The sequence below is a fragment of the Heterocephalus glaber genome, unplaced genomic scaffold (assembly GCF_053883595.1).
Source record: "Heterocephalus glaber isolate CG9 unplaced genomic scaffold, H.glaber_assembly_v1.0 deba00001606, whole genome shotgun sequence".
NCBI classification, from domain to species: domain Eukaryota; kingdom Metazoa; phylum Chordata; class Mammalia; order Rodentia; family Bathyergidae; genus Heterocephalus; species Heterocephalus glaber.
This window is the reverse complement of record NW_028258377.1, coordinates 26181222-26208066: the sequence shown is the minus strand read 5'-3', so window position 1 is coordinate 26208066 and position 26845 is coordinate 26181222. Positions and strand designations below refer to the sequence as shown.

At 35.8% G+C, this 26845-nt stretch overlaps 1 long non-coding RNA gene across 3 annotated transcripts in view; it reads right to left on the bottom strand.

Annotated features, from left to right (window-relative positions):
- LOC147822971 (uncharacterized) overlaps positions 1-26438 on the bottom strand; it is a 272936-nt gene extending 246498 nt beyond the window's left edge. The window contains exon 1 of one of the 3 annotated variants that reach the window (XR_015444797.1): positions 25802-26438. This is a non-coding gene — a long non-coding RNA (uncharacterized LOC147822971). The remainder of the gene's footprint in view (positions 1-25801) is intronic. The other 2 variants (XR_015444800.1, XR_015444799.1) reach the window with 2 other exon arrangements.
- Between the last annotated feature and the right edge of the window lie 407 nt (positions 26439-26845).

The window sequence follows — 26845 nt, the reverse complement described above, 5'->3', positions numbered from 1 at the left end:
TTATAACTGATATGCATTGAGTTATCATTGTCATGACTTTTTCTTGTTTGATCCTCCCATTTTGCTTTTAATTTCTTGCCCTGCCCAGTTATTCATTCTCCTGGCTTCCTGGGGTTGTGATCCTCACTGTCTTTTTCCTAGGATTTTGTCTAAAATTTTTGGAGTGCTGGTATTTCATTACTTATTTTTAGTCTAGTTGATCTATTTGTGACAGTGGGATGTTGAGGTCCCCCACTACAATTGTATTAGTGCATATATGACTTTTCATGTCCATTAGTATTTGTTTTATATAGTTGAGTGCACTAGTGTTTGGTGCATAGATATTTATGATTGTCATCTCTTCCTCTTGGATTCTTCCCTTTACAAGGATGTAGTGTCCTTGTTCCTCTCTCTTAATCAGTGTTGCTTTGAAATCTACTTGATCTGCCAAGAGGATAGCTACTCCTGCTTTTATTCGGGCTCCTGTCACATGGAGTATTGTTTTCCACCCTTTAACTTTCAATCTATGAGTTTCCTTTTGAATGAAGTGTGTTTCTTGTATGCAGCATATTGTTGGATTTTGCTTCTTGGCCCATTCTGCCAGTCTGTTTCTTTTGATGGTGAATTGAGACCATTAACGTTGATGGTTATAACTGAAATGTATTGACTTGTCATTGCCATGACTTTTTCTTTTTGTTGGGTTCTCCCCCTCTACATTTAATTTCTTGTCATGCCAGATAGGCATTCTGCTTTGCTTCCTGGGGTTGTGATCCTCAATGTCTGTTCCTAGGAAATTGTGTAAAATTCTTTGCAGTGCTGGTTTGGTATTCATGAAGTTCCTAAGGTGCTCTTTGTCATGAAAGTATCTGATTTCTCCATCAATTTTGAAAGATAGTTTTGCAGGATACATCAATCTGGGGTGCAGGTTGTTTTCCTTTAGTGCTTGAAACATATCACTCCAAGCTCTTCTTGCCTTGAGGATTTGCAACAAGAAGTCTCCTGTGATTCTGATGGGCTTTCCTTTGTATGTGATTTGTTTTTCTCTAACTGCTTGTAGAATTTTCTGTTGGGTTTCTGGAATCTTAACAATTATATGCCTATGTGTAGATTCTTTTTGATCAAGGCTGGTTGGGAGTCCTATATGCCTCACTTATCTGTATGTCGAATTCTTTAACCCTGGCTTGGGAAGTTTTCTGCCATCTCTTCTGTGAACAGTTTTTTTATGTCATCTGCACTCTCTCCTGTTTCATCATTGAGCCCAATCAGCATTATGTTATTTTTCTTTGCATCATCTATCAGCTGCTGGATTGATTTCTTGTGGTCCTTTATAATTGTAAAGAAGTTTTTCTTTTCCTGGTCACTAATTGCAATCTTATCTTCTATATCTGAAATTCTGTCTTCACATTGGCTCATTCTGCTGCATAGACTTTCAATGGAGTTTTTATTCTCCTGGAAATCTGTTTGCATCTGTTTTATGGATTGAATTTGTTTCCTTCGTTGGCATTCCATCATGTTCCTCAGTTCCTCTATTTTTTTATCTGTATATTCTCTAGATTTATTAATCATGTCTTGTACTATGGGCACAATCTTTGCTGTTATATGAGAAATTATTTCTGATTTCATTTTTTTCAGATCCTCTTTCATTGCTAGTTTGGGGAGTCTAAGTGGTTGAGTATCAGACTGTTCCATCTCATTTCCCTTTGGGGTTGGTGTAGGTGATCTGGAAGTCTGGTTCTGTAGCTTGTTTACCTGTCTTCTCATTCCGTCGGGGGTTGGGGGGCAGGGGTGTTCCCAGCACCTGCACAGCTCACTTTCTCTGTGCTGGGAGCTGTGGCACACCTACCTGGAAGCTTCCTCCAGGCTGAGAACCGTGGCACATCTATCCAGAAGCCTCTTGCATGCTGGGAGCCATGGCACGCTGACCTGGAAGTCTCCTCTGGGCTGGAAGCTGTAGCATGCCTACCCGGAAGCTCCCTCCAGGCTGGGAGCCATGGCACATCTACCTGGAGGCCTCCTGCATGCTGGGAGTTGTGGCATGCCTACCTGGAAGCCTCTTCCTGGCTGGGAGCTATGGCCCACTGACCTGGAAGTCTCCTCTGGGCTAGTGGTATGCCTACCCAGAAGCTTCCTCCAGGCTGGAAGCCACAGCAAGTCTATATAAATTCTCAATTTATCCTTATGAGATACATATTTGCTTCATTTCATGGTTTGCCTTTTCTTTGTACTAATAGTATTATTTCCTTATATTAATAATATAACTCAATGCAGAAACATTTTTAATTTTGATGTAGTTCAATTTATTTTTTCTTTTGTTGACCTTTATGGTGTCACATGCAAAAACCCAATGTCATGAAGCTATTCCTGTGTTTTCTTCTAATATGCAATGTATTCATTTTAACATATTTAATGTTTAACATGTTTAATGAGTTTTTTTGGGTTTTTGTTTTTGGTACTGGGGATCAAACTCTGGACCTTGCGCTTGTGAGGCAGGCTGCAGAACCACTGAGCTAAATCCCAGGCCCTTAATGAGTATTTTAAACCTTCACTTTATAAATGTTATTTTAAACCTCTTAAAATCTGAAGATATTGAGAATTTAAATAAATACACTAGGTAAATTAATAAGAGAGATTTAACATTTTAAAAAAAAAGAATGGTAGAATGGCACTGAAGAAATCTGAGAGGTTAACAATGAAGCCAATATATACTGAAAAAATAAAGTTATAAAAAAAGATTTAAGAGTCAAAAATCCTTTTTATCTATAGCATGACAAAATTGTGAAAAATGACATTAGCATATCTAAAATTTACTGTAAGGCAAGTAATATTTTTGAGGAAGAAAGGCATTCCACAACATACGGGGTGGTCAGAATGAAAAGAAAATGAATTCAGTAAAATGTGCATTGATACACAGGAACACAGGAGGAATTGCTCTGTTCTAGGAACTTGACTAGGCGTCCCTGAGAACCTTCTTTCAGATACGTATGTGTCACGTTACCATTGCCTTTCAACAACTGATGCATTTACTAATCCTTGCTCTTATTGTGTGCTTATCAAATTACTACTTTTGTACTATTTGGCTTTCCTATAGATTATACTACTATATGAAAAAGAACATCTGGACAGTCCCCTTAAATGCTGTTCATTCTGAATTAATTAGCTGGCATTCTGGCACATGCATAAGATCCTTATGCATTAGGTTCTCTTCTATCACTCATCTCTAAGAAATTGGCATACTCTGTATTACAACTGAAACATGCTCTCACTGCTGCCCTCAATTACAATGGCATACAGAAATGTTACCCCTGGGTAGCTATTCAGACAACCTCTGTGGAAAACTATACAAGTGCATTTCCTTTTCAACTTTCATAAGGGCTGCTACCAATGAGGACTGCTCTCCGCCCTATGCAGCAGGCATGTATTAACCTAATGACATGCTCTCAGTCTGCTCTGAACTTATTCATTCCTCATCCTGGCTGGTAATATGAGAGGCACTCCCATTAACAACACAAAGACCTGAGTCCAAGACTGAAGATAATGTGTTCTTCCTCCTACCATCCTTCTTTGTTTACGCTGATAATTTCCTCCAGATTTAAGTTCAATTCTTGAGGTCAAACAGAACTTTCCTCTTAGGTGAGCAAACTCCTTTTATAACTTCATAGTTTAAAACAAAATAGAGAGATCAGAAGGTGAACCTATAGATAACCAAATCCCTTACTGTCTCATGACCTGTTTGCTCATCTCTAAATGGAGGGAGTCAAATGCATCATGCTTAAAGCCTCTTCAAGCCATAACTATCCCAGAATCTATGGCTAATTCTCCCTTGGGGGAAAAAGGACAGTATTTTAGTCACCATCTTTTGAAAACAGAATATTAAGGTGTGTAGACTTTTCCTATGTACTTTCACATCAATGGAATTTATCACATAAGCTGTTTAAAAGCCTTCAAGCCCATGATATTTTACAATGCTTTATACTGTAATCATAGATGCCTCTCTTCCTTGCAAGATATCCATATCTATATATTTATATTTCTACAGATATCTTTAGAGATACACAGATATAAATGTATAGATAGATTGCCCAAGCACTATATATGGCTTTTGTTGTTTTGATCCTAATGTAACTAAATTAAAACCTCCCAAACAAACCAGCCAACAAAATTACAGGATGAATCAGGGAGATATGAAAGTTGGATATGTGACAGTGCTATATAATGACTGATTTTTATGGGCATGCAGAAAGTCTGATAATAGTACGGGTTTTGTTTTGTTTTAATGAAATCCCTATCATTTAAAATATACATTGAAAATTTTACAAACTTATACTAAACCTAGGATTTGCTTTAAAACAATCAGCAATAGGAGAGATTAAAGGAAAAAATGGAACAAAAGTAGACAGTAATTGATTTTGGTGGATACATGAGGTATCATACATATTTTGTATATGTTGTCAATTTTTCATAATAATTTGTTTTACAAAAATATGTGTTTTGCTGAGAAAACTACATGACTTTTTGGATATTTCACATCTATGAACCATAAAGCAGAGAATTTTACCAACATAGAAGGATAAAGAAGAAGAGGATGAAATCAAGAGCACGAACAAAAAGAACAGAAGAACCAGAGAAGGAGAGATAGAGACGGACTTTCAGAAAGAGACAGAGAAAGAAAGACACTGAAACTGGCAGTGCTATAGGTGGATAAACTACACAAAACTCACAGGCAACATACTAAAGGTATTCCTCATTAACTTACGGTCATTCCCCAGAACAGTGCTACCTTTTCTGGAGCTCAGAACATGCTACTCCAAAAGATGGATACTGGATATCTTAATATTTTAGCTGGAGGTATTGGAGAAATGGCAGGTGCTGCAAGAACACCCTCATGTGGAAAGCGCTCCACTTAAACTTGGGAGAAAAGGAGGCTATGTCCAAAGATGGAGGGACCTCAGAGGAATGTGACTGAAGAGGCTTTTCTGTTTCCCCAGGTTACTGTACTTACCTCATATCCTCTCTTTCCCTCAACTTTTCCTCAAAGCTAGTATAAAAATGTTGATATTTCTCCACCTGTTTTGGTCTTCTTTTCTTCCTGAAGGCTCTCATGTCATCTAAATCTAAATAAACACTAAATATGTTTTTCTTTTGCTGATGACTTTTCCATAGAGTCCTAGTAGAAAACCTAAGAGTTGAAGAAAATACTTTTCCTCCCGTATGTGTTTAAACTTTGAGGTGATGAGAGACAAGTCTGCAAGAAATAAATTTTGACATTAAAAATAATCTTGTTTTTATTTCTGTAATGATCCAAATTTAAGCCATAATTACACAATCTAGTTAAGAGGAAAGAAAATTATGTTAAGATAGTGAGATCAGCAAAATGAGACTATATTTCTGTTAAAATAACATTTTATTTTTGCAAGGGATGGTGTTATTTAAATGGTTTTAACACTAGTGGGAATCTCACTTAAATTTTTTTAATGTTCTATATCATGCCAGCAGCTACCAAAAAAAGCATGAAATGAATCAGAATGCTGATAAAAATATGTGAGTTATTCTAAAACTAAACATCAATATTTTGTGCATTTCCCTGGATATTATTTTAGCAAACTGGAACTGCATTATTTAGCAAGTTAATAGGAGACAAGTCAGTGAAAATACTCTTTTACTGGTCACAATATGAAGAATGTTGTTAAATTTGCAATTCAAATACAACTAGTTTCACAAATCACCAAAGTCTGGCAGGTTGATACTGTTTTACCCCGATTCTTCAATCTTTCTTCATTATTCCTAACACTTTTACTTAAAACTTGACTATCTCAAAATGAACCTGAAAACAGGTTTTAAACGTAGATAGTGATGCTTTGCATAGTAACAAAGGACACTGTTTGACTAGTTTCATGCGTGCATTTCCAGAGAACAGGTAAATATTTATAAACAATAATGAATAAAAACAAAATTGATTCTTCATTAAAATCACTTTGAAAGGTTAAGAGAGCCGCTCTTGGCCACAAGCTATAAATTAGTTTATTGCATTTTCTTTTAAAGGAATTGCTTTCAGAACATAAGTTATTTTAGCCCTAATGTACACTACAACAAGAAACACAAAATAATGTTATAATAAGAACATTCAGTTGAAGAACTGCTGACCTCAGACAGTTCAAAGACTGTTACCATCAGGTTCTGTGAAGTAAAAATATTTGATACTCTTATAGGACCTAATACCGAAGTGTTTTTATGAATAATGCTATTAGATCTTAATACTTATGCTTATTTGTACTTTTGATTAATCATATATTAATTCTAATAACAAAAGGTCATAGAGATTGTTGACATCAAAGTACTAAATTAGCATTAAATTTTAGAGAATTTTCTTGAATAATGCATTGTTTAAATAACCAAACTTGTTTTAATTAGCATTTTCCATTGCATATTTATTTATAGTCAGACAAGGGAATAATTCACATGCGAACTATTGAACCACTTTTCTGCAAAGTTTAGAGAAACAATAGACTTCTTATATAAATAGAAATAAAAAATACTAGTTAGCTTGGTGATAATAACCATATTTTGTTCTCACAGGATAAATTAAAATTTAAAAATGCACCTCCCTTATGCACTTAAAAACTATGCTACACTATTTTCCTATGTTCTATTTCTTTAAGGAAAATGTCATTGGAAAACCATATCAGTATACATAGAAAGACCCTAAAATACAGTTTAAAGTAATATGAGCAATTAGTGAATGTGCTATAATGATCAACTGTTAGAGTTCACATAATTCTGAGATTTGATGGGCTTCTTGTATTTATACATAAATGTCCCTTCAGCTAAGGCCCTACAAAGAGGATGTCTGTTCAAAATTGAAGTTAAAAGAAATTTTAAAAATTCTAAGGGCAGCCTAACACATAGCAACAAAAGATATCTACTAATATTTAACTGTTCATAACCAATTTCTAATATTAATGAGCATCTCATCCTTTAAGCAAATTGTGACAATATTTACTTCCTAAAAGGAAGCATTTCCCAGAAATGCCAGAAATAAAGCCAGAAACAAAGATGGAAATTCAATCTGATGTTGGGGTCACAATTTTAATAACTGGAATTCTCATTTAACCTAAATTTTCAGTACATTTGTTCATTACTAGATACATTAGAGTGATTTAAGGTAACTACAGAAAATAACACTATCCAAAAATGATCCATCATAATTTATAGTTAATATTTTCTCAAAAAGGTTATTAAATAACTTATATGTAATAATCATATTAAAATGTTATTTGTACTAATTCAAGGAAAAATAACATAATCGTCTCCTCTTAAAAATTTATAGTGGCTGATACTCTTCTTGGTATTAATAAACCCACAAAATTCTAGAATGATTCAGATGTCCAACTCTAAGGCAAATGCAAACTTAGACACTTTTAGATGCATATTATAATGATATCCAATCATTTTCATATTGATATCCAGTCAATTTCAAAATGTGTATGAACACAGTAAATTTCTGGATAAATTTTATCATAACTTTTCATAATTTTTTTCATAACCATCCACACATGGAAGGTCATTCTACTGTCAGAGCCCAAAGTTTTCATGCAGTATGGTTTAAAAACAAAATAAATGTAGAATTTGAATAACATCACTAACAAAGTTTACAGAAGACAGAAGGTACATTTTGTTTATTCCCCAAGGAAAAGTTATGAGTACAAAAATACAGTTAAAAACTTGAGGGTTAAGTAAGAAAAACCACACTTCTAGCACAGCAACATTCACTACAGATCAGGTGAGGGCTAACTGGTACATATTCTGAGTTGTGTTTAGAAGTTTCCTCACCACATTTAACAGACAAATCATTTTTGATGTAGGAAATTAAATTTTAGAGTTTGCTATAGGAAATTAAAGAATATTAATGCAAAAAATATAATAATTAGATTATTTTTGCAGCAATAATGGACCTACATTAAACGTCCATCAATGGATACTGGTTATAAATTGTGAGCGTCTATGCAATAAAATATAATGGAGGTATCCAAAAAATATTCATTTATATTTATTGGAAAGAAAATATCGCCATAGCATACTGCTAATTGAAAAAAAAACTAAAACAAAACATTTAAAAGTTTCGTTTAAGCTATGACAGAGCAATAAAAATTAAATTTACATATACATCATAATTATTAAGAAAAGGCAAACAAATGAGGAAAACTCTATGATGGCTTCAGACTTTTGTCTGGAGGAACTTTCCAGATTGTGGTGCACGAAGGGAAATCCTAACTATACAGCAGTGGTCTCCCTTGTTTGAGAAGACAAATATGAGTGATGGAAGAGGCTCAGATAGTTGGGATTCAAAGAAAAAGAACTGGCAAGAAGAATACTATGAAGAGAAAGAGCTCCTGAAATTTGTGTAGGATTCTTCTTGAATGTAGTCAAGTCATGTACGACTAGGATGAAATTCTATAAAGAAAGAAAGCCAATTTATGTAAAATGAACAATACTGGAGTTTAAACAGGTCTAGGGTTTGACTAGAGTGAGAATTCCTTGCTGAAAATCAAGAGCATTCAGTAGGAAGACCAAAAGGTTGATAACATTTTGTTGTCCAGAGTAATTTTCTCCAAACATCTCTTTCTAAAGCAAGCTTCATAATTGTCAAGGTAATCCTCAGATAACCACCTTACAGAAGAAAGCACAAAATTCATATTGTAAAGCATTCAATCAGTACTAGCGTAGAAGCAGAAAACTATGATCCATTATAGGGAAAAAAATCAGTCGAAGAATAAAGAACAAAAAATGTCAGACACGTTAGAACTATCAGAAAAGGACTTTAAAGCATTTATAACAGTATGCCTCACATGCTCAAACATTCAAAAGAAAATACCAATATGAGAAGAACATGATACTAAAAAGAGCCACATGAGACTATAAAAGATGCCAAATAACACAATTGAAAAGACTATAAAGATCTCTGGATGTGATTAATAACAGTTTAGATACTAGAGAATATAAGTCATAGAATTTTAAAGCATAGTTATAGAATGCAAAGTAAAGCTTGAGATAAGCAGTCAAAAACAGAAGATATGCGTCAAAGAACACGTTAGATATAAGAGTACATAACACTAAAGATATAATTACAATATGAAGACTTAATAAAATTTTATTGTATCTTGGAATTTGTGAAATAAGTGGTTTTAGTTATTCCTTTTACAGAATATAACCATGGGAGAGGATAGATTTCTTAATTTATTTCACTATAGTGACAATTTTATTATCTTTCTATATTATATATATGTATCTCCCATTATTTTCAAATACTGAAAACACAATAAAATGTTAAAACAAAAAAAAAAATAAGAAAATATCTCACAGTCCAGTGGAACACACTGAATTAGGCAGCTGCAGACAGGCAGGTCTGTGGACAACGTAGCAAGGTCGCAAGTTGCACAGAACACACCAAATCAGCCTGCGCCCCAATAGCAATCCCCTGGACACCCCCCCACCCCACCCCCACTCCTCTGGCCTCTTCTCTGTACAGCCACCTGGTTCCAAACTACAAAGACGCAGAGAACACCAGACCACCAGACCACTGTACTGGGTAAGTTGGAGTCATCTTCACCTCCCATCAGGACCAGGACTATCTTCAGGAGAAGGGCAGCTGGAACCTGCAATACAACTCTGCAGAGCTCAACCCTACAGGAGGACAGGGAGCTCAACTTGGGACTTGCAGCCAGAAATCTGCCTGAATCTCACAGATCTGCGACTAGCTCGCTGAGACTCATTGACTTATATCTGCACACTGCTACCCATGTTGCCTATTGTGACAGCAGAGACATACCAAGAGGCCCTTCATCTTGTTATTTTTTATTCCCAAAATTAGTATTATTAGTTTGGTTTTCTCTTTTCTCTTCTTTTGCTCCTCTTATCTTTAATTTTTTTCCTACTCTTTGCAAATATTTTTCTTTTTTTTCTTTTCTTTTCTTCTTTCTTTTCTCTTTCCTTACTCTCTCTCTCTTACACTCAATCTCTTGCCCTTCCGCATTGTTCATCTTCCCTTTTTGTCCCTGTTTTGGTCCTCATTTGGAGCTCTTCTTTATTTTCCTATTACTCTCTTTTTCCTTCTCACCTGCGTCCTCTGGCCACACTGCTAACCATCCCCTATCCTTCTTCCCATCTGTCCCTCCCTTCCCAACCCCTTCTAACTCCCCATCCCAAAGGGTAAAATTGTTTTATTGAAGAGTTTATTCACTATATGTTGGGTTGGTCCTTGATCCTGATTTATTTCACACAGCTAAAGGTGATAGATTAATAACTACCACAAAATGTCATTTTCGAAGATGTACTTGATGCAATGGGGTTGCTGATTGTATCACTTGGGTTAAGGTGTTGTTATTGATCTAGTCAATGAACCTTCTTAGTAGAAGGAAAATGAGATAGCCTTAGAGTCAGAGACTCAAAACTTAAAGACCAGCTATATCTGGAAGACACCTCTGAGAAGCAATCATTCCATAAGGGTTCTAATTACAAGCAACAAAGATACCTACAATTAACAATTTCAAACTATCAACCCAGGAGTTAAACCAAGGACAGTACCAAAAACAAAAATGAGAAGACATTTAAGCAACTCAAACTTCCACCCCACCAAAGGCAAATCCTGGAGGAAATGAGATGGAAAAGTCCCATAATCAACCACCTGGATACCCTGAACTGATAGCACAGGAAGTAACAAAAGAGATGAATGAGGCTCTAGAAAAAGGCAAAGCAGAAATAATCTCCCAGATATCTACAGATATGGTGAGCAGAGTGAAAGACATGATTAGAGGCTCTAGAACAGAAACACATAAAAAAGTAGATGAGCTCAGAAACATGCTGGAAGCCATGAATACCCAGCATAAGAAAGAAATGGAAACCAGGATCGCCCAACATAAGAAAGAAATGGAATCCATGAAATAGATTCAAATAGATATTCAGGAGATCAAAAACTCCATTGAAACTATCCACAGCAGATTAAAGGAATCTCAAGATGGAATATCAGATAAACAAGACAGGATCGCAGTTAGAGACCATGAAAATAGATTTCTTAAAAATAGTAAGGGACCATGAGAAATCAATGCAACAACTGCTAGACGATGCAAAGAAGAAGAATAAAAGACTGATAGAAGTCCATAAAAAAACAGGAGAAAGCACAATTGACATAAAAAACTGTTCACAGAAGTAACAGTGGAAAACTTCCCAGACAGAGGTAGAGAATTGGACATACAGATAAGTGAGGCATATAGAACTCCAACTAGCCATGATCAAAAAAGATCTACATCTAGATATATAATAATCAAGATCCCAGAAACCCAACAGAAAAACAAAATCCTACAAGCAGTTAGAGAAAAGAAACAAATCACCTACAAAGGAAAGCCCATCAGAATCACAGCAGACTTCTCAACACAAACCCTCAAATCAAGGAGAGCCTGGAGTGAAGTATTTCAAGCCTTAAAAGAAAATAACTTCCAACCTAGACTGTTGTATCCTGTAAAATTATCTTTCAAAATCTATGGGGAAATTAGATACTTCCACGACAAAGAACACCTGAGAAATTTCATGAACACCAAACCAGCACTACAAGCAATTCTAAACAATATCCTAGAAAAAAGCAATGAAGGCCACAACTCCATGAAGCCCAAGAGAGGGAAGCCACTAGGCAAGGTAAGACACTAAAGGGAAAAGGGGGAAAAATAAGAAATAAAAGAGCCAACAAAAGTAAAACATCATGGCAAGGATAAATCAATATCTATCAATTATAACCATCAATGTTAATGGCCTCAATTCACCAATCAAAAGAAGTAGACTGACAGAATGGATTAAAAAGGAAAATCCAACAATATGCTGTATACAAGAAACAGAGCTAACTCAAAAAGAAATTCATAGATTGAAAGTAAAAGGATGGAAAAGAGTTCTCCATGCCACAGGAACCCAGAAGAAAGCAGGGGTAGCAATCTTATTTGCAGACAAAGTAGATTTCAAACCAAAACTAAGAGAGACAAAGATGGTCACTACAGCCTTGTGAAGGGAACAACCCAAGAGGAAGAGATGACAATCCTAAATATTTATGCACCAAATATGAATGCCCCCAACTATACAACACAAATATTAATAGACATGAAAAACCAAATAAGCACTAATACAATTGTACTGGGGGACCTCAATACCCCACTATCACAAATAGACAGATCATCTAGACAAAAAGTTAACAAGGAAATTCTAGAACTGAACCAAACTACTGAACAAATGGACTTAATAGATGTTTACAGAATGTTCCACACCATAAAATCAGAATACACATTCTTTTCGGCTGCACACGGGTCATTCTCCAGAATAGACTACATGCTAGCTCATAGGACATGTCTAAGTAAATGTAAAAGAATTGAAGTTACCCCCTGTATATTATCAGACCATGGTACAATAAAATTGGAGATCAATAACATAAGAAACCGCAAAACCCCAACAAACACATAGAAACTGAATAACACCCTCTTGAACAACCAATGGATCACAGAAGAAATCAAATAAGAAATTGAACAGTTTCTACAAGTAAAATGAAAATGCCAGTACAACATACAAGAATGTATGGGACACAATGAAAGCAGTTCTACACAGCAAATTCATAGCAGTGAATGCCCATATTAGGACAACAGAGAGAACTCAGATAAATAACCTAATGCAGAACCTCAAGCTCCTAGAAAAAGAAGAGCATAATGAATCCAAAGCTCATACAAGAGAGGAAATTATAAAGATCAGGGCAGAAATCAATGCAATGGAGACTAAGAGAGCAATACAAAAAATCAATAAATCAAAGAGTTGGTTTTTTGAAAGAAATAAAATCTATAAACCTTTAACCAACCTTATCAAAAAAAGGAAAGAAAAGGCACAAATACATACAATGAAGAATGAAAAAGGCAAAGTCAAAACAGATCCAAAAGAAATCCAGAGGATCATCAATACCTACTTCTAGAACCTCTACTCCAATAAAATGCAAAATACAGAAGAAATGGGCAGATTCCTAGATACATACAAATTGCTAAAGTTAAATGAAGAAGGTATACAAATTCTAAACACCCCAATTACAATGAGTGAAATTGAAAATGTTATAAAATATTTACCAAAAAAGAAAAGCCCAGGTCCGGATGGCTATACTGCTGAATTTTACAAGACATTTAAAGAAGAACTAAAGCCTTTACTCTTTAAACTCATCAAGGAAATTGAAAGGGAAGCAATACTTCCAAGTTCATTCCTGGAAGCAAGTGTGACTTTGATTCCAAAACCAGGGAAAGACCCAACCCAAAAAGAGAACTACAGGTCAATCTCCCTAATGAACATAGAGGCAAAAATCCTCAAAAAGATACTGGCAAACAGAATACAGAGGGTCATCAAGAAGACCATACACCCTGACCAAGTTGGATTTATCCCAGGGATGCAAGGATGGTGCAACATTCATAAATCAATAAATGTAATACACTATATTAGCAGAGTCAAGGACAAAAATCATATGATCATCTCAATAGATGGAGAAAAAGCATTAGACAACATCCAGCATCCATTCATGATAAAAATCCTACAGAAAATTGGAATAGATGGTCTTTATCTTAACCTGATTAAGGCTATCTACGAAAAACCAACAGCCAACATCATATTAAGTGGTCACAAACTGAAAACTTTCACACTAAAATCAGGAACAAGACAAGGATGCCCACTATCACCACTCCTGTTCAATATAGTTATGGAAACATTAGCCACACCAATTAGAAAAGAGAAAGAAATACAAGGAACAAAGATAGGAAAAGAAGAAGTTAAACTATCATTATTTGCTGATGATACGATACTTTACATAGAAGACTGAGAAAACTCCGCCAAAAGACTTCTAGACTTCATTGACAGATTCAGTAGAGTAGCTGGATACAAGGTCAACACTCAAAAAACAATAGCCTTCTTGTACACAAATAACAGACTCATTGAGAGAGAAATTAGGAAAACAATTCCTTTTACAATAGCATCCAAAAGAATGAAATATCTAGGAAGCAATCTAACAAAGGAAGCAAAAGACCTCTACACTGAAAATCACAGCACTCTGAAAAAAGAGATCGAAGAGGATACAAGAAAATGGAAAGATATCCATTGCTCCTGGGTAGGAAGAACCAATATAGTGAAAATGGCCACACTTCCAAAACTACCATATAGATTCAAGGCAATGCCAATTGAAATTACAACAATATACTTCACAGAACTAGAGAAAACAACCCAAAAATTCATTTGGAACCATAAGAGAACTAGAGTAGCTAAAACAATTCTAAGCAACAGAGACATGGCTGGGGGTATCACAATCCCCAACTTGAAACTAAACTACAAAGCTACTGTGATAAAATCAGCATGGTACTGGCAAAAGAACAGACCTGAGAATCAGTGCAATAGATTAGAAGATCCAGAAACAACTCCAGACATGATCAGCCACCTCATCTTTGACAAAGGAGCCAACCACCATCACTGGAGGAAAGATAGCCTATTTAATAAATGGTGTTGGCAAAACTGGATTTTGACCTCACAAAGATTAAAACTAGACCCATACTTATCACCATGCACTAAACTAAGATGGAAGTGGATTAAAGATATAAATATTAAGACCAAAACACTAAACTTGCTGGAAGATAAGTTAGGTAGAACTCTTGAAGACATTGGCATAAGGAAACACTTCATGAACAAAACCTCAGCAGCACGGGAACTAGCAGAAAGAATGAACAACTGGGATCTCATACTATTGAAAAGCTTCTGCACAGCAAAAGAAACCACCAACAGAGCTAACAGATAACCTACAATATGGGAAAAAATTTATCACAGCTGTACTTCAGACAAAGGACTACTATCTAGAATACATAAAGAATTGAAAAAAATCAGATCCCCCAAATTCAAAGACCCAATTCAAAAATGGGCATCTGAAATGAACAGACATTTCTCAAAGAAGAAAAAGCAGCAAACAAATACATGAAAAAATGTTCAACATCACTCGTCATTCGAGAGATGCAGATGAAAACACTGAGATTCTACCCTCACCGAAGAAAGAATGGCTGCTATCAAGAAATCAACAAATAACAAATGCTGGTGGGGTTGTGGGGAGAAAGGAACCCTTCTTCACTGCTGGTGGGAGTGCAGACTGGTGCAACCACTGTGGAAATCCACATGGAGATACCTCAAGGAACTAGGACTAGAAGTCCCTTTTGACCCAGCTATTCCCCTGCTGGGTACCTTTCCAAAAGAATTAAAAGAATCATACCACAGTGATATATGTGCACCCATGTTCATAGAGGCACAGTTTGTAATAGCTAAAGCTTGGAAGCAGCCCAAGGGCCCATCAACTTGAAACTCAATAAAGAAAATGTGTTTTTTTTATTAAATGGAGTACTACTCAGCCATAAAGCACGAAAATCTAGTGTCATTTATAGCTAAATGGATGCATATTGAGGCCATACTCTTAAGCGAAATAAATAGGACACACATGTGTAAATACCGAATAGTTTCTCTAGTGTGAAAAACTGATAGTGTAAACAAGGGTTAAAATGATTAAAATGAATAATTGATAATTTGAAATAGGAAAAAAGGTCCAAAGATGAAGGAGTGAAGGGAGGGGATGGGGAAACTAAAAGAGGGAAAAGAAAAACTATGAGAAAAGAAAAAAAAATGGAAATGAAATCTATATAAATAGGGAAGGGCAGAGGGGGTGAAGGGCGCACAAGTAATGGGGAAAAAAATAAGAACCAAGAAATATGTACAGGTACAAACACCCAATGATAAATGTAAACAAATTCTATACCTAAAATGTACCAATAAAAATCTGAAAAATAAAAAATAAAAATAAATTTTAAAAAAAAGGATGACAGGAAAGTAGGAGGGGACTAATAATAGACAACAAAAGGGAATAGGGAAGGGGTAATAATGTATGGTAATGAAGGGATGGTCATGAAAATATGGTAAGAAAACACCACACTGAAACCCAATATTTTATAAAATTAATACACTAAAATATTTTTAAAACATTTATTCAGCAAAATTAAGGCCTAATAACCATTTTTCTTATCAATCAAAAATAAAAGAAAATATCTCACAGAAACTAAGAAACAGACTAATAGGAAATAATCTAGATCCCTCCCACAGCTCCCAGCCCAGACGTAGGGGCTTCTGAGCTGCCGTCCCACAGCACCTGGTCCAGAGAAGGGGTCTTCCCGGCCACCATCCCTCCCGCCGTTCCCAGCCCAGAGGAAAGGGCTTTTGGACCACGGCCCATGCCGCCATTCCTGGCCCAGAGGAAAGGGCTTTTGGGCCGCCTTCTGTCCCACCACTCCTGGCCTAGAGGAAGGGGCTTCTGGCCCACCATCCCTACCACAGCTCTCATCCCTGTCCAACCTCTCCCAGCTCAGAGAAGGTAAGCCGCGTGGATGCCAACAGCACCCACCCTACCCCCCCAAGTCAAAATGAGAAAGCACATAAGTGCTCACCTGCAGCAACACCAAAGGAAAATGAGATGGAACACTGTGATACTCAACCACCTGAAACCACTGAACTGGCAACAAAAGGGGATCTGGAAAAAATGAAATCAGAAATTATTTCTCAGCTAACAGGAGAAATTGTGCCCCTAGTGCAAGACATGATTAATAAATCTAGAGAGGAGCTCGGGAACATGATGGAATCCCAACATAAGAAACAAATGGAATCCATAAAACAGATGCAAATAAATTTGCAGGAGATGAAAAGCTCCACTGAAAGCCTACACAGCAGAATGAGCCAATGTGAGGACAGAATTTCAGATATAGAACATAAGATTGCAATTACTGACCAGGAAAAGAAAAATTGCTTCAAAATTATAAGGGAACATGAGAAATCAATCCAGCAGCTGCTACACGATGCAAAGAAGAATAACATAAGACTGATTGGAGTCAATGAAGAAACAGGAGAGAGTGCAGATGACATAAAAAACTCTTCACAGAACTAATGGCAGAAAACTTCCCAAGCAGGGGAAAAGAGCTTGACATACAGATAAGTGAGGCATATAGGACTCCAAATAGCCTTGATCAAAAAAAAACTACACATAGGTACATAATTTTTAAGATTCCAGAAACTCAACAGAAGAACAAACTTCTACAAGCAGATAGAGAAAAGAAACAAATCACATACAAAGGAAAGCCCATCAGAATCACAGCAGACTTCTCAACACAAACCATCAAGGCAAGAAGAGCTTGCAGTGACATATTCCAAGCCCTAAAAGAAAACAGCCTCCAACCCAGATTGATGTACCCTGCAAAACTAGCTTTCAAAATGGATGGAGAAATAAGATACTTTCATGACAAAGAGCACCTTAGGAACTTTGGGAATACCAAACCAGCACTCCAAAGAATTTTACACAATACCCTAGGAACAGGCATTGAGGATCACAACCCCAGGAAGCAAAGCAGAATGAACCCATCTGGCACGACAAGAAATTAAATGTAGAGGGGGAGAACCCAACAAAAAGAAAAAGTCATGGCAATGATAAGTCAGTACATTTCAGTTATAACCATCAAAGTTAATGGTCTCAATTCACCAATCAAAAGAAATAGACTGGCAGAATGGGTCAAGAAGCAAAATCCAACAATATGCTGCATACAAGAAACACACTTAATTCAAAGGGAAACTCATAGACTGAAAGTTAAAGGGTGGAAAACAATACTCCATGTGACAGGAGTAGCTATCCTCTTTGCAGATCAAGTAGATTTCAAAGCAACACTGATCAAGAGAGACAAAAAAGGACACTATATCCTTGTAAAGGGAACAATCCAAGAGGAAAAGATGACAATCATAAATATCTATGCACCAAACACTAGTGCACCCAACTATATAAAACAAGTACTAACGGACATGAAAAGTCATATATGCACTAATACAATTGTAGGGGGGGGAAACTCAACACCCCACTGTCACAAATAGATACATCAACTAGACAAAAAATAAGTAATGAAATACTAGAACTCAATCGAACTCCTGAACAAATGAACTTAACAGATGTTTACAGTCTTCCACTCCACAAAATCAGAATACACATTCTTCTCAGCTTCACCTGGGTCATTCTCCAAAATAGACCACATACTCACACATAGAACATGTTTAAGTAAGTGCAAAGGAATTGAACTTATCCCCTGTATATTATCAGACCATAGTGCGATGAAATTGGAGATCCATAGAAAAAGAAACTGGAAAAATTTCATGAACACAGGGAAATTGAACAACACACTTCTGAATAACCAATGAGTCACAGAGGAAATTAAAGAAGAAATCAGACAGTTCCTTCAATTAAATGACAATGACAATACCACATATCAGAATCTATGGGACACAATGAAAGCACACTTAGGAGGGAAATTCATAGCAGTGAATACTCATATTAGGAAAACAGCAAGCCCAATTAAAGAACCTAATGCTGAACCTCATGATTCTAGAAAGAGAAGAGCAGGACAAACCCAAAGATCATACAAGGGAGGAAATTATAAAGATCAGGGCAGAAATCAATGTAATAGAGACTAAGAAAACAACACAAAAAAAATCAATGAAGCCAAGAGTTGGTTCTTCAAAAGAATCAACAAAATTGACAAAACCTTAGCCAATCATATCAGAAAAAGGAAAGAAAAGGCCCAAATCCATGCAATTAGGAATGAAAAGGGTGAAATTACAACAGACTCAACAGAAATCCAGAGGATCATCAATACCTACTTCCAGAACTTATACGCCAATAAGATGGACAACACAGAAGAAATGGACAGATTCCTAGATACATATGAATTGCCAAAGTTGAACAAAGAAGACCTAATAACTCTAAACAACCCAATATAAACCAATGAAATTGAAAACGTAATTCAAAACTTACCAACCAAGAAAAGCCTGGGCCTTGATGGCTTCACTGCTGAATTCTACAAGACATTTAGAAAAGGACTACTGCCACTGCTGTTTAAACTCTTCAGTGAAATTGAAAGGGAAGCAATACTCCCAAATTCATTCCTGGAAGGAAGCATCACCTTGATCCCCAAAGCACAGAAAGACCCAAACCAAAAAGGAGAACTATAGGCCAATCTCACTCATGAATATAGATGCAAAAATCCTTAATAAAATACTGGCAAATAGAATGCAGAAGATCATCAAGAAGATCATACACCCTGATCAAGTGGGATTCATCCCAGGGATGCAGGGATGGTTCAACATATGCAAAACAATGTAATACACTATATCAATAGAGCCAAGGACAAATCCATATGATTATCTCCAAAGACACAGAAAAAGCATTTGACAAAATCCAACATGCATTTATGATAAAAACCCTACAAAACATTGGAATAGATAGTCTCTACCTCAAACTGATAGAAACCATCTATGAAAGACCAATAGCCAATATCATACTAAATGGTCAAAAACTGAAATCCTTCACACTAAAATCAGGAACAAGACAAGGATGTCCATTATCACCACTCTTGTTCAACATAGTTCTGGAAACATTAGCCACAGCAATTAGACAAGAGAAAGAAATAAAGGGAAGATAGGAAATGAAGAAGTCAAATTGTCATTATTTGCAGATGACATGATACTCTATATAGAAGACCCCAAGAACTCCACCAAAAGTCTTCTAGACTTAATAACCAAATTCAGTCAAGTAGCTAGTTACAAGGTCAACACACAAAAATCAATAGCTTTCCTCTACACTAATGACAGACTCACTGAGAGAGAAATAGGGCAAATAATTCCTTTCACAATAGCATCCAAAAAACTGAAATACCTAGGAATCAACCTAATGAAAGAAATCAAAGACCTCTTCTCTGAAAACTACAGCACTCTGAAAAGAGAGATTGAAGATGATACCAGAAAATGGACAGACATCCCCTGCTCCTGGGTAGGAAGGATTAATATAGTGAAAATGGCCATACTTCCAAAACTGCTATATAGATTTAATGCAATTCCAATTGAGATCCCAGCAGCATACTTCATGGACCTTGAGAAAACAATCCAAACATTCATTTGGAACAAGAAGAGACCCAGAATAGCAAAAGCAATTCTAGGTAACAGAGACGTGGCAGGGGGTATCACAATCCCCAACCTGCAACTCTACTACAAAGCTGTGATAAAAACAGCATGGTACTGGCAAAGAAACAGACTTGAGGACCAGTGGAATAGATTAGAAGATGCACAAACAACGCCAGACACACTCAGCCATCTCATCTTTGACAAAGGAGCCAAATACCCTCACTGGAGGAAAGATAGCCTCTTTAATAAATGGTGCTGGAAAAACTGGGCTTCAACCTGTCAAAGATTAAAACTAGACCTGTATCTCTCACCATGCACTAAACTAAAATTGAAATGGATTAAAGATCTAAATATTCAAATAGAAATGCTGAACCAGTTGGAACAGAGGTTAGGTAGAACCCTTGAAGACATCGGTGTAGGAAAAGATTTTATGAACAAAACCTCAGTTGTCCATGAACTAGCACAAACAATCAACAAGTGGGATCTCTTCTTATTAAAAGGCTTCTGCACAGCAAGAGAAACCACCAGCAGTGTGAAGAGACAATCCACAATGTGGGAAAAAATCTTCACCTGCTCTTCCTCGGAAGAGGAAGTCTACTATCTCGAATCTATAAAGAACTTAAAAAGATCAGACCTCCCAAATTTAAAGACCCATTCTGAAAATGGGCATCTGAATTGAACAGACATTTCTCAAAGAAGTAGAAATAGCAAATACATGAAAAAATGTTCAACATCACTGGGCATTCAAGAGATGCAAATGAAAACAACACTGAGACTCCACCTCACTCCAGAAAGAATGGCTGCTATTATGAAATCAACCAATAACAAATGCTGGCGGGGCTGCAGGGAACGATGAACTCAGCTCCACTGCTGGTGGAAGTGTAGACTGGTGCAAGCACTGTGGAAATCAGTATGGAGATACCTCAAAGAACTAAGACTGGAAGTCCCATTTGACCCCGCTATTCCACTGCTGGGGATCTTCCCCAAAGAATTAAAAGAATCATACCACAGTGATATATGTGCACCCATGTTCATAGCAGCACAGTTTGTGATAGCTAAAACTTGGAAACAGCCCAAATGCCCATCAACTGGAGACCGCATAAAGGAAATAATCTAACCCATTTGTTATTACAGTGCTTGACAAAGAGGAGGAGAGAGATAAAATATTCAGTGAAATGATAGCTATATTTTTTCTGAATAAAAACTATATAACCAAACATTCTGAGCTGAAATCAATGGCAAAATAAGACAAAGAATACCAATAAATATCATAATCAAATTACATAAACCAGAGATAAAGATACAATTTTTGAAGTACCAAGAAGACAAAAGGTATTATATACATTAACAGTGATGACAATAATATCTTCTCATCATAAAGTGAGGACAACTGAACGATAGATTTAAAGCACTAAAAAATATGATAAATGTAGAATTTTATATTTAGGAAATTTTTCTTTGAAATTAAGGCCAAATAAAAGGTTTCTCAAATATCTGGGAGCAAATCTTCAGGATAAGAAATGTTAAAATTAAGTTATTCAAGTTAAAAATAGTAGTTGGAAATTCAAATCTTTACATAGGAACAAAGACAAACAATGAATATATTTTTCCTCATTTTCTTTTTCAAAAATAATTTCTCATTTATATTCATGTCTTGTCAATTTTGACATTTAAAAATATGACAATAATATAAAAAAGACAAGATCTTTAATACTATGAATTTATTATTTAAAGGTAGCCTTTGATGAGTCCAAGATGCATAAAACTCTAGAACAAACTCACAAAATAGGTAGTTTAGCTTAACTTATATTCCAAAAGTATAGGTAAAAATACTTTTAGGCAAAATTTATTTATTTTGGTACCTGGGATTGAACTCAGGACCTTGTGCTTGCAAGGCAGGCAGTGGTGTCACTGAGCTAAATCCCCAGCCTGGAAAAATTTACTGAGAGAAAGAAAGCTTCTATTAGGGGGACAGGAAAATGGGTTGCCTGCTCACCCTGCTTCTCAGTGGTGTTTTATGGGATAAAGTCACAAGGTGAGGTGGGTTTAAGGTGGGACAAAACTATAGTCAACTAGTAAGTTTACTAGTACAGTTGCTTAGGTAATATTTGTAAAATACTTTTTAAAGTATTAATTCTAAACAAAGCAAGAGGAAAAACAAAAAGATCAAATGGGAAAACAAACTGATAATATTCAAATAGTACATTTAATTCAGCCCAAATACATTTAATAATTATACTACATTCTAATGTTATACAAATTAACTAAAAGGCGGGGATCATTACAGATATAAAGAGCAGTACCCAATCTGTATCCTAATTACAGGAAATTCTAAATACACAAACGTGTCAGTGTATTTTATTTATCTATATATTTACAAAGACTCTCCTATTCAGAATGAATGAAAAAATATATATCACGATAGGAACCTTTACAAGAATTATTTTTCATTTGAAAAATATATATGTCATGAAAGCATAATTTTGACAGCTGCATATTAATACTGACCTAAAAACACGTAGTAGCAGAAAATAAGGCATTACATATGATAAAGTCGATAATTCCATATGAAAACATAACCCTAAATATGTATTACCTACAGTATCTCAAAATACATTAACCAATGTATTAGACCTAAAAGTCATAAGCAAATTATAACTGTAGTTGGAGATTTCAACTCTCCTCTCTCAAAAGCTGATAGACCATGGAGAGAGAAAATCAGTAAGAAATAGAAAGCTATGAGTATTTGGATGATACATAGGAAAAAATTATAGTGACCTAATAACATACACACAATTTAATTTGAAATGGATCATTGTTACAGAAAAGCTTGAACTATAAATACTTTAGAATAAAAACCAACAGAACACATTCAATCTTGGGAAAAGCAAAAATATCTTCAATATGAGTCAAAAACATGAGTAATGAGAAAATTTGATAAATTTAGTTATAGCAAATTTTTAAAATAACTGTTGCTCTTCAAGACCCAATGAAGAAAATTAGGAAAATGAGCAGCCAAGCCTCATCCTTAGAGTAAGTAATTATATGCATTCATCTAATTATGTACATTCATCTAATGTAATACTGTAACATGTATCCAGAATATGCAATGGTTACAAGTTAATAAGATAATCCATATTTTAAATGAGAAAAGAATTTGAAGAGATATTTCACATGAAAGATATATGAAGGGATAAAAAGTATATTTTATAATGGTCAGCATTATCGGTCATCATGAAAAGGCAAATGAAAACCACTACACCCTGGAGACCAGATGGGAAGAATGAGGGCTAATTGGCCTTCTTGGCGAGCACTGAGGAGAAAGAGGTGATACAAGCCTGCTAACTCGCTGCAGGGAAAAGTAAAAACACCTGAGGTTAAGTTGTTTACCTGGAGAAGTACCACGGAGGGTGGGAGACAGATGAATCCTGTGGAACTCTAATTGCTTGTGCCGGTGTCTGTCTGAGTGAATAAAGCCAAGGTCTGCCAATCATTTGGGGCTCTGTGTCGAAGGGAGACATCAACCCTCGATCCCCCAAAATTTTAACGTTTTTCTGTGTCTCTTTATTTTTCATCTTCATCGCCCTTTGGTCAGGTTTGAGTTAGGCTTGTAGGCGGATTCCTACCCTATACAACCATTAAAAGACTAAAACTAAAAGCGATGGTGAAGATGTGAAGCAACAGGGACTCGCATTCATTGATGGCTGTTACACAGAATACAAAATACAAAACAATTTGGCAGGTTCTTTTATAAACTGACATACACCACAAAACCCACTCTTATACCTATCTAAGAAATTAAATGTAGGTGCACACAAAGTCTTGTGACTTGCTTTATTCCTAGAAGCCAAAACTTGGAAATATTCCATTGACACAAATTCATAAAGAAAAGATCTATTTACACTATAGAATATTTCACACCAATCAAAAGGGATGACAATAAAACAAAACCAGAGATGTATTTTGCAAACATATCCTGAGTAAACAAAAATGAGCACATATAAAGTGATAATTTATATACCATCTTAACAATATAAAATAATTTATCAAAGAAGAAAGAAAATTAGTAGTATCCAGGGCCTGAGATTAGGGTAGGAATTGACTCAGGAGTATAAGAGAGCTTTCTGAGGGCATAGAAATTTTTTGTCTATTTTGGTTGTGATTAAATACATAAATATGATTACATTTAATTAGAGTAAATGTATTCTTTATTAAAACCTAAAAAACTGATTGTTCAAAATGGGTTTATGTTATTACATGTAATTCATTTCAGTAAAGTTGAGCACAATAAAAAGAAGCATATGGCAATGTTTGTGTGTGTATGGGTTTGTAAGGCAACGCTTCAGTGGTCAGATTCTAGCATCTCAATTTCATGCATCTCACTACATGATTTCATCTCCTTTCCTTTGATATCACTAACTCAATATGTTGATCCCAACTATTTTCTTCCTCAAATAAATGTAAATACATTGGACAACCACCTTTCCACTGTCTATCACCCTCCCCCATCTCCATTTCCATCTTCAGAAAGATTAGGTTCTACAGGCCGACGACATAATACAACACACACTGGTTCCATATCTCTATGTATAATTCATTTTTAAAAACACATACTTGCTAATATCAGCTCTCTGATACTCTTCACCTATACTATAGCAACACATGTGTCTGGGGGAAAAAAATACAAACATGTCCATTGCTCTCACTTTAAATATATGACCACTACTTCCAGGGGTCCTGACAGTGTTCCTGCATTGCACTCATCTATTAGCATTCTTTCAATACTCTTACCCCCACCTTCTTCACCCTTAGCTATCAACCTTTCTTAGCACCAATCAAAAGTAATTTTATTTATCTTGTAACAAACTATCCACCTGCCTGCATCATACCAAAATGTACTGTTCATTTCAGTCACCACACAGGAATCTTTTGTATGCCTATCTGAGATTAACTCATCCACTGATGCATTAGCCTCATCCAACCTACTGTAAGAAATCACAATTTAAAAAATAAATTCTTCTTTGGCCCATCTTATTTTCCCTTTTTCTGGAAACCTCCACCCAGACCTTCAAGCAGCTCTCTCCTTTATTTCATTCAAATCTTTGCACACCTTTTTTCTCCTCAGGGATACCTATCTCGTCTAAGGCAGTTCTTGAAAATACCTTCAACATGCTTTCTTCTTTATAAAATTTCTTGCCACACAATATTTTGGCTATATATCCATATACATTTGCCCCTTGTGTTATTCCCTACTGTCTCATTCATCTGCTTATTTCAGTGGTGTATTCACAATACTCTGCACCTGACACATAATGGAAAAGCAGTAACATTTGTTAAATAAATTGAAGGACTAATGATCCAGTGAATAAATTAATGAAAACCTGGAAACCTGTATAATAAAAGTCACATGAATAAAACCAGATAAGATTATGAACAGTTTATGCATAGTATTGTGTGCTTAATAACACTTGAAATGTTTACGTATATACACATTAACCTTAGACAAAAGAATCTTTTCTTTTTAAAAATAGATAATAGTTTAAAACAAATCAAAAGCAGAATCATAATACTGTTACTTCCAAGAAGTTTAAGGAAAAGGACATTAGACAAGTAGGGCAGGAAAAGCCTTCTGAAAAGCTACCACAAATATCACTGCAGTGGAACCAGACGCCACAGTTACCAAATGAACAGAAAAATGAAGTGTATCTGTTAGGGTCCACAAAGGAACTGAATATATTTATGATTTAGTAAGTAGGCTTACAGTGGCTGCCTCAGAATCAGGGCCGGAAGAATGCAACATGGCCGGCAGCTTGCCGGAGAGGGGGGAGGCTTCAGTTGAAGGCTCATGCAGAATCCCGTGCAAGTCTGCGTCGGAAAACCAAACGGTCTATGTTGGAAGTCTGAAGAATCTGTGCTGGAATCCTGACACAACCTGAGATCAAAGTCCGAAGACTACCACTCCTCCCAAGAAGCAAGAAGGACGACCCTCTTTCGGTTTTTATTCTGTCCAGGCTGCAATCCTATTGGTTGGTACCACCCACATCCGGGGCGGGTCTTCTGGCCTCAGTTTATGGCCTACGTGTCAATCATCCACAGATACACCTGGAACTGTGCCTCATTAATCTGCTGGGAGTTTCTTTTTTTTTAATTGTACTCTTGTTTTTTTTGTTTTTCATTCTTTTAGTTCTTTTATTGGTACATTTTAGGTATACAATTCGTTTACATTTATTATTGGGTGTTTGTACCTGAACATGATGTATCTTAGTTCTTTTATTTTCCCCAATACCTGTGCACCCTTCACCCCCTCCGCCCTTCCCTATTTACATAGATTTCATTTCCTTTTTTTTTTTTTCTTTTCTCATAGTTTCTCCTTTCCCTGTTTTCCTTTCCCCTTTCCCTCCCTTCACTCCTTCATCTTTGGACCTTTTTTCCTATTTCAAATTATCAATTATTCATTTTTTTTATTAAATTCTTTTATTGGTACATTGATGCATCATGTAAAGATACAATTCCCAATGAGAAATGTAATTGTGTTTAATTGTATTCTTATTAGTATGTTTGTAGTCCATAACGATTACATTCATCTTCGTGAGTTGATACATGTTATGTAACACGTTTTAATTCTTTTCCTCCACTCACTTCTGTCTCCCCATCTCTTGGTCACCTTCCCTTCTGCAAAAGATCCATCTCCCTATTTCCTATTATTTATCTTTTATTTTGCTTTTTATTTATATCTTGGGTTTGTCATATAAGGGAAACCATGTGATATTTAAGCTTGTGTGTCTGATTTATTTTACTTAGCATT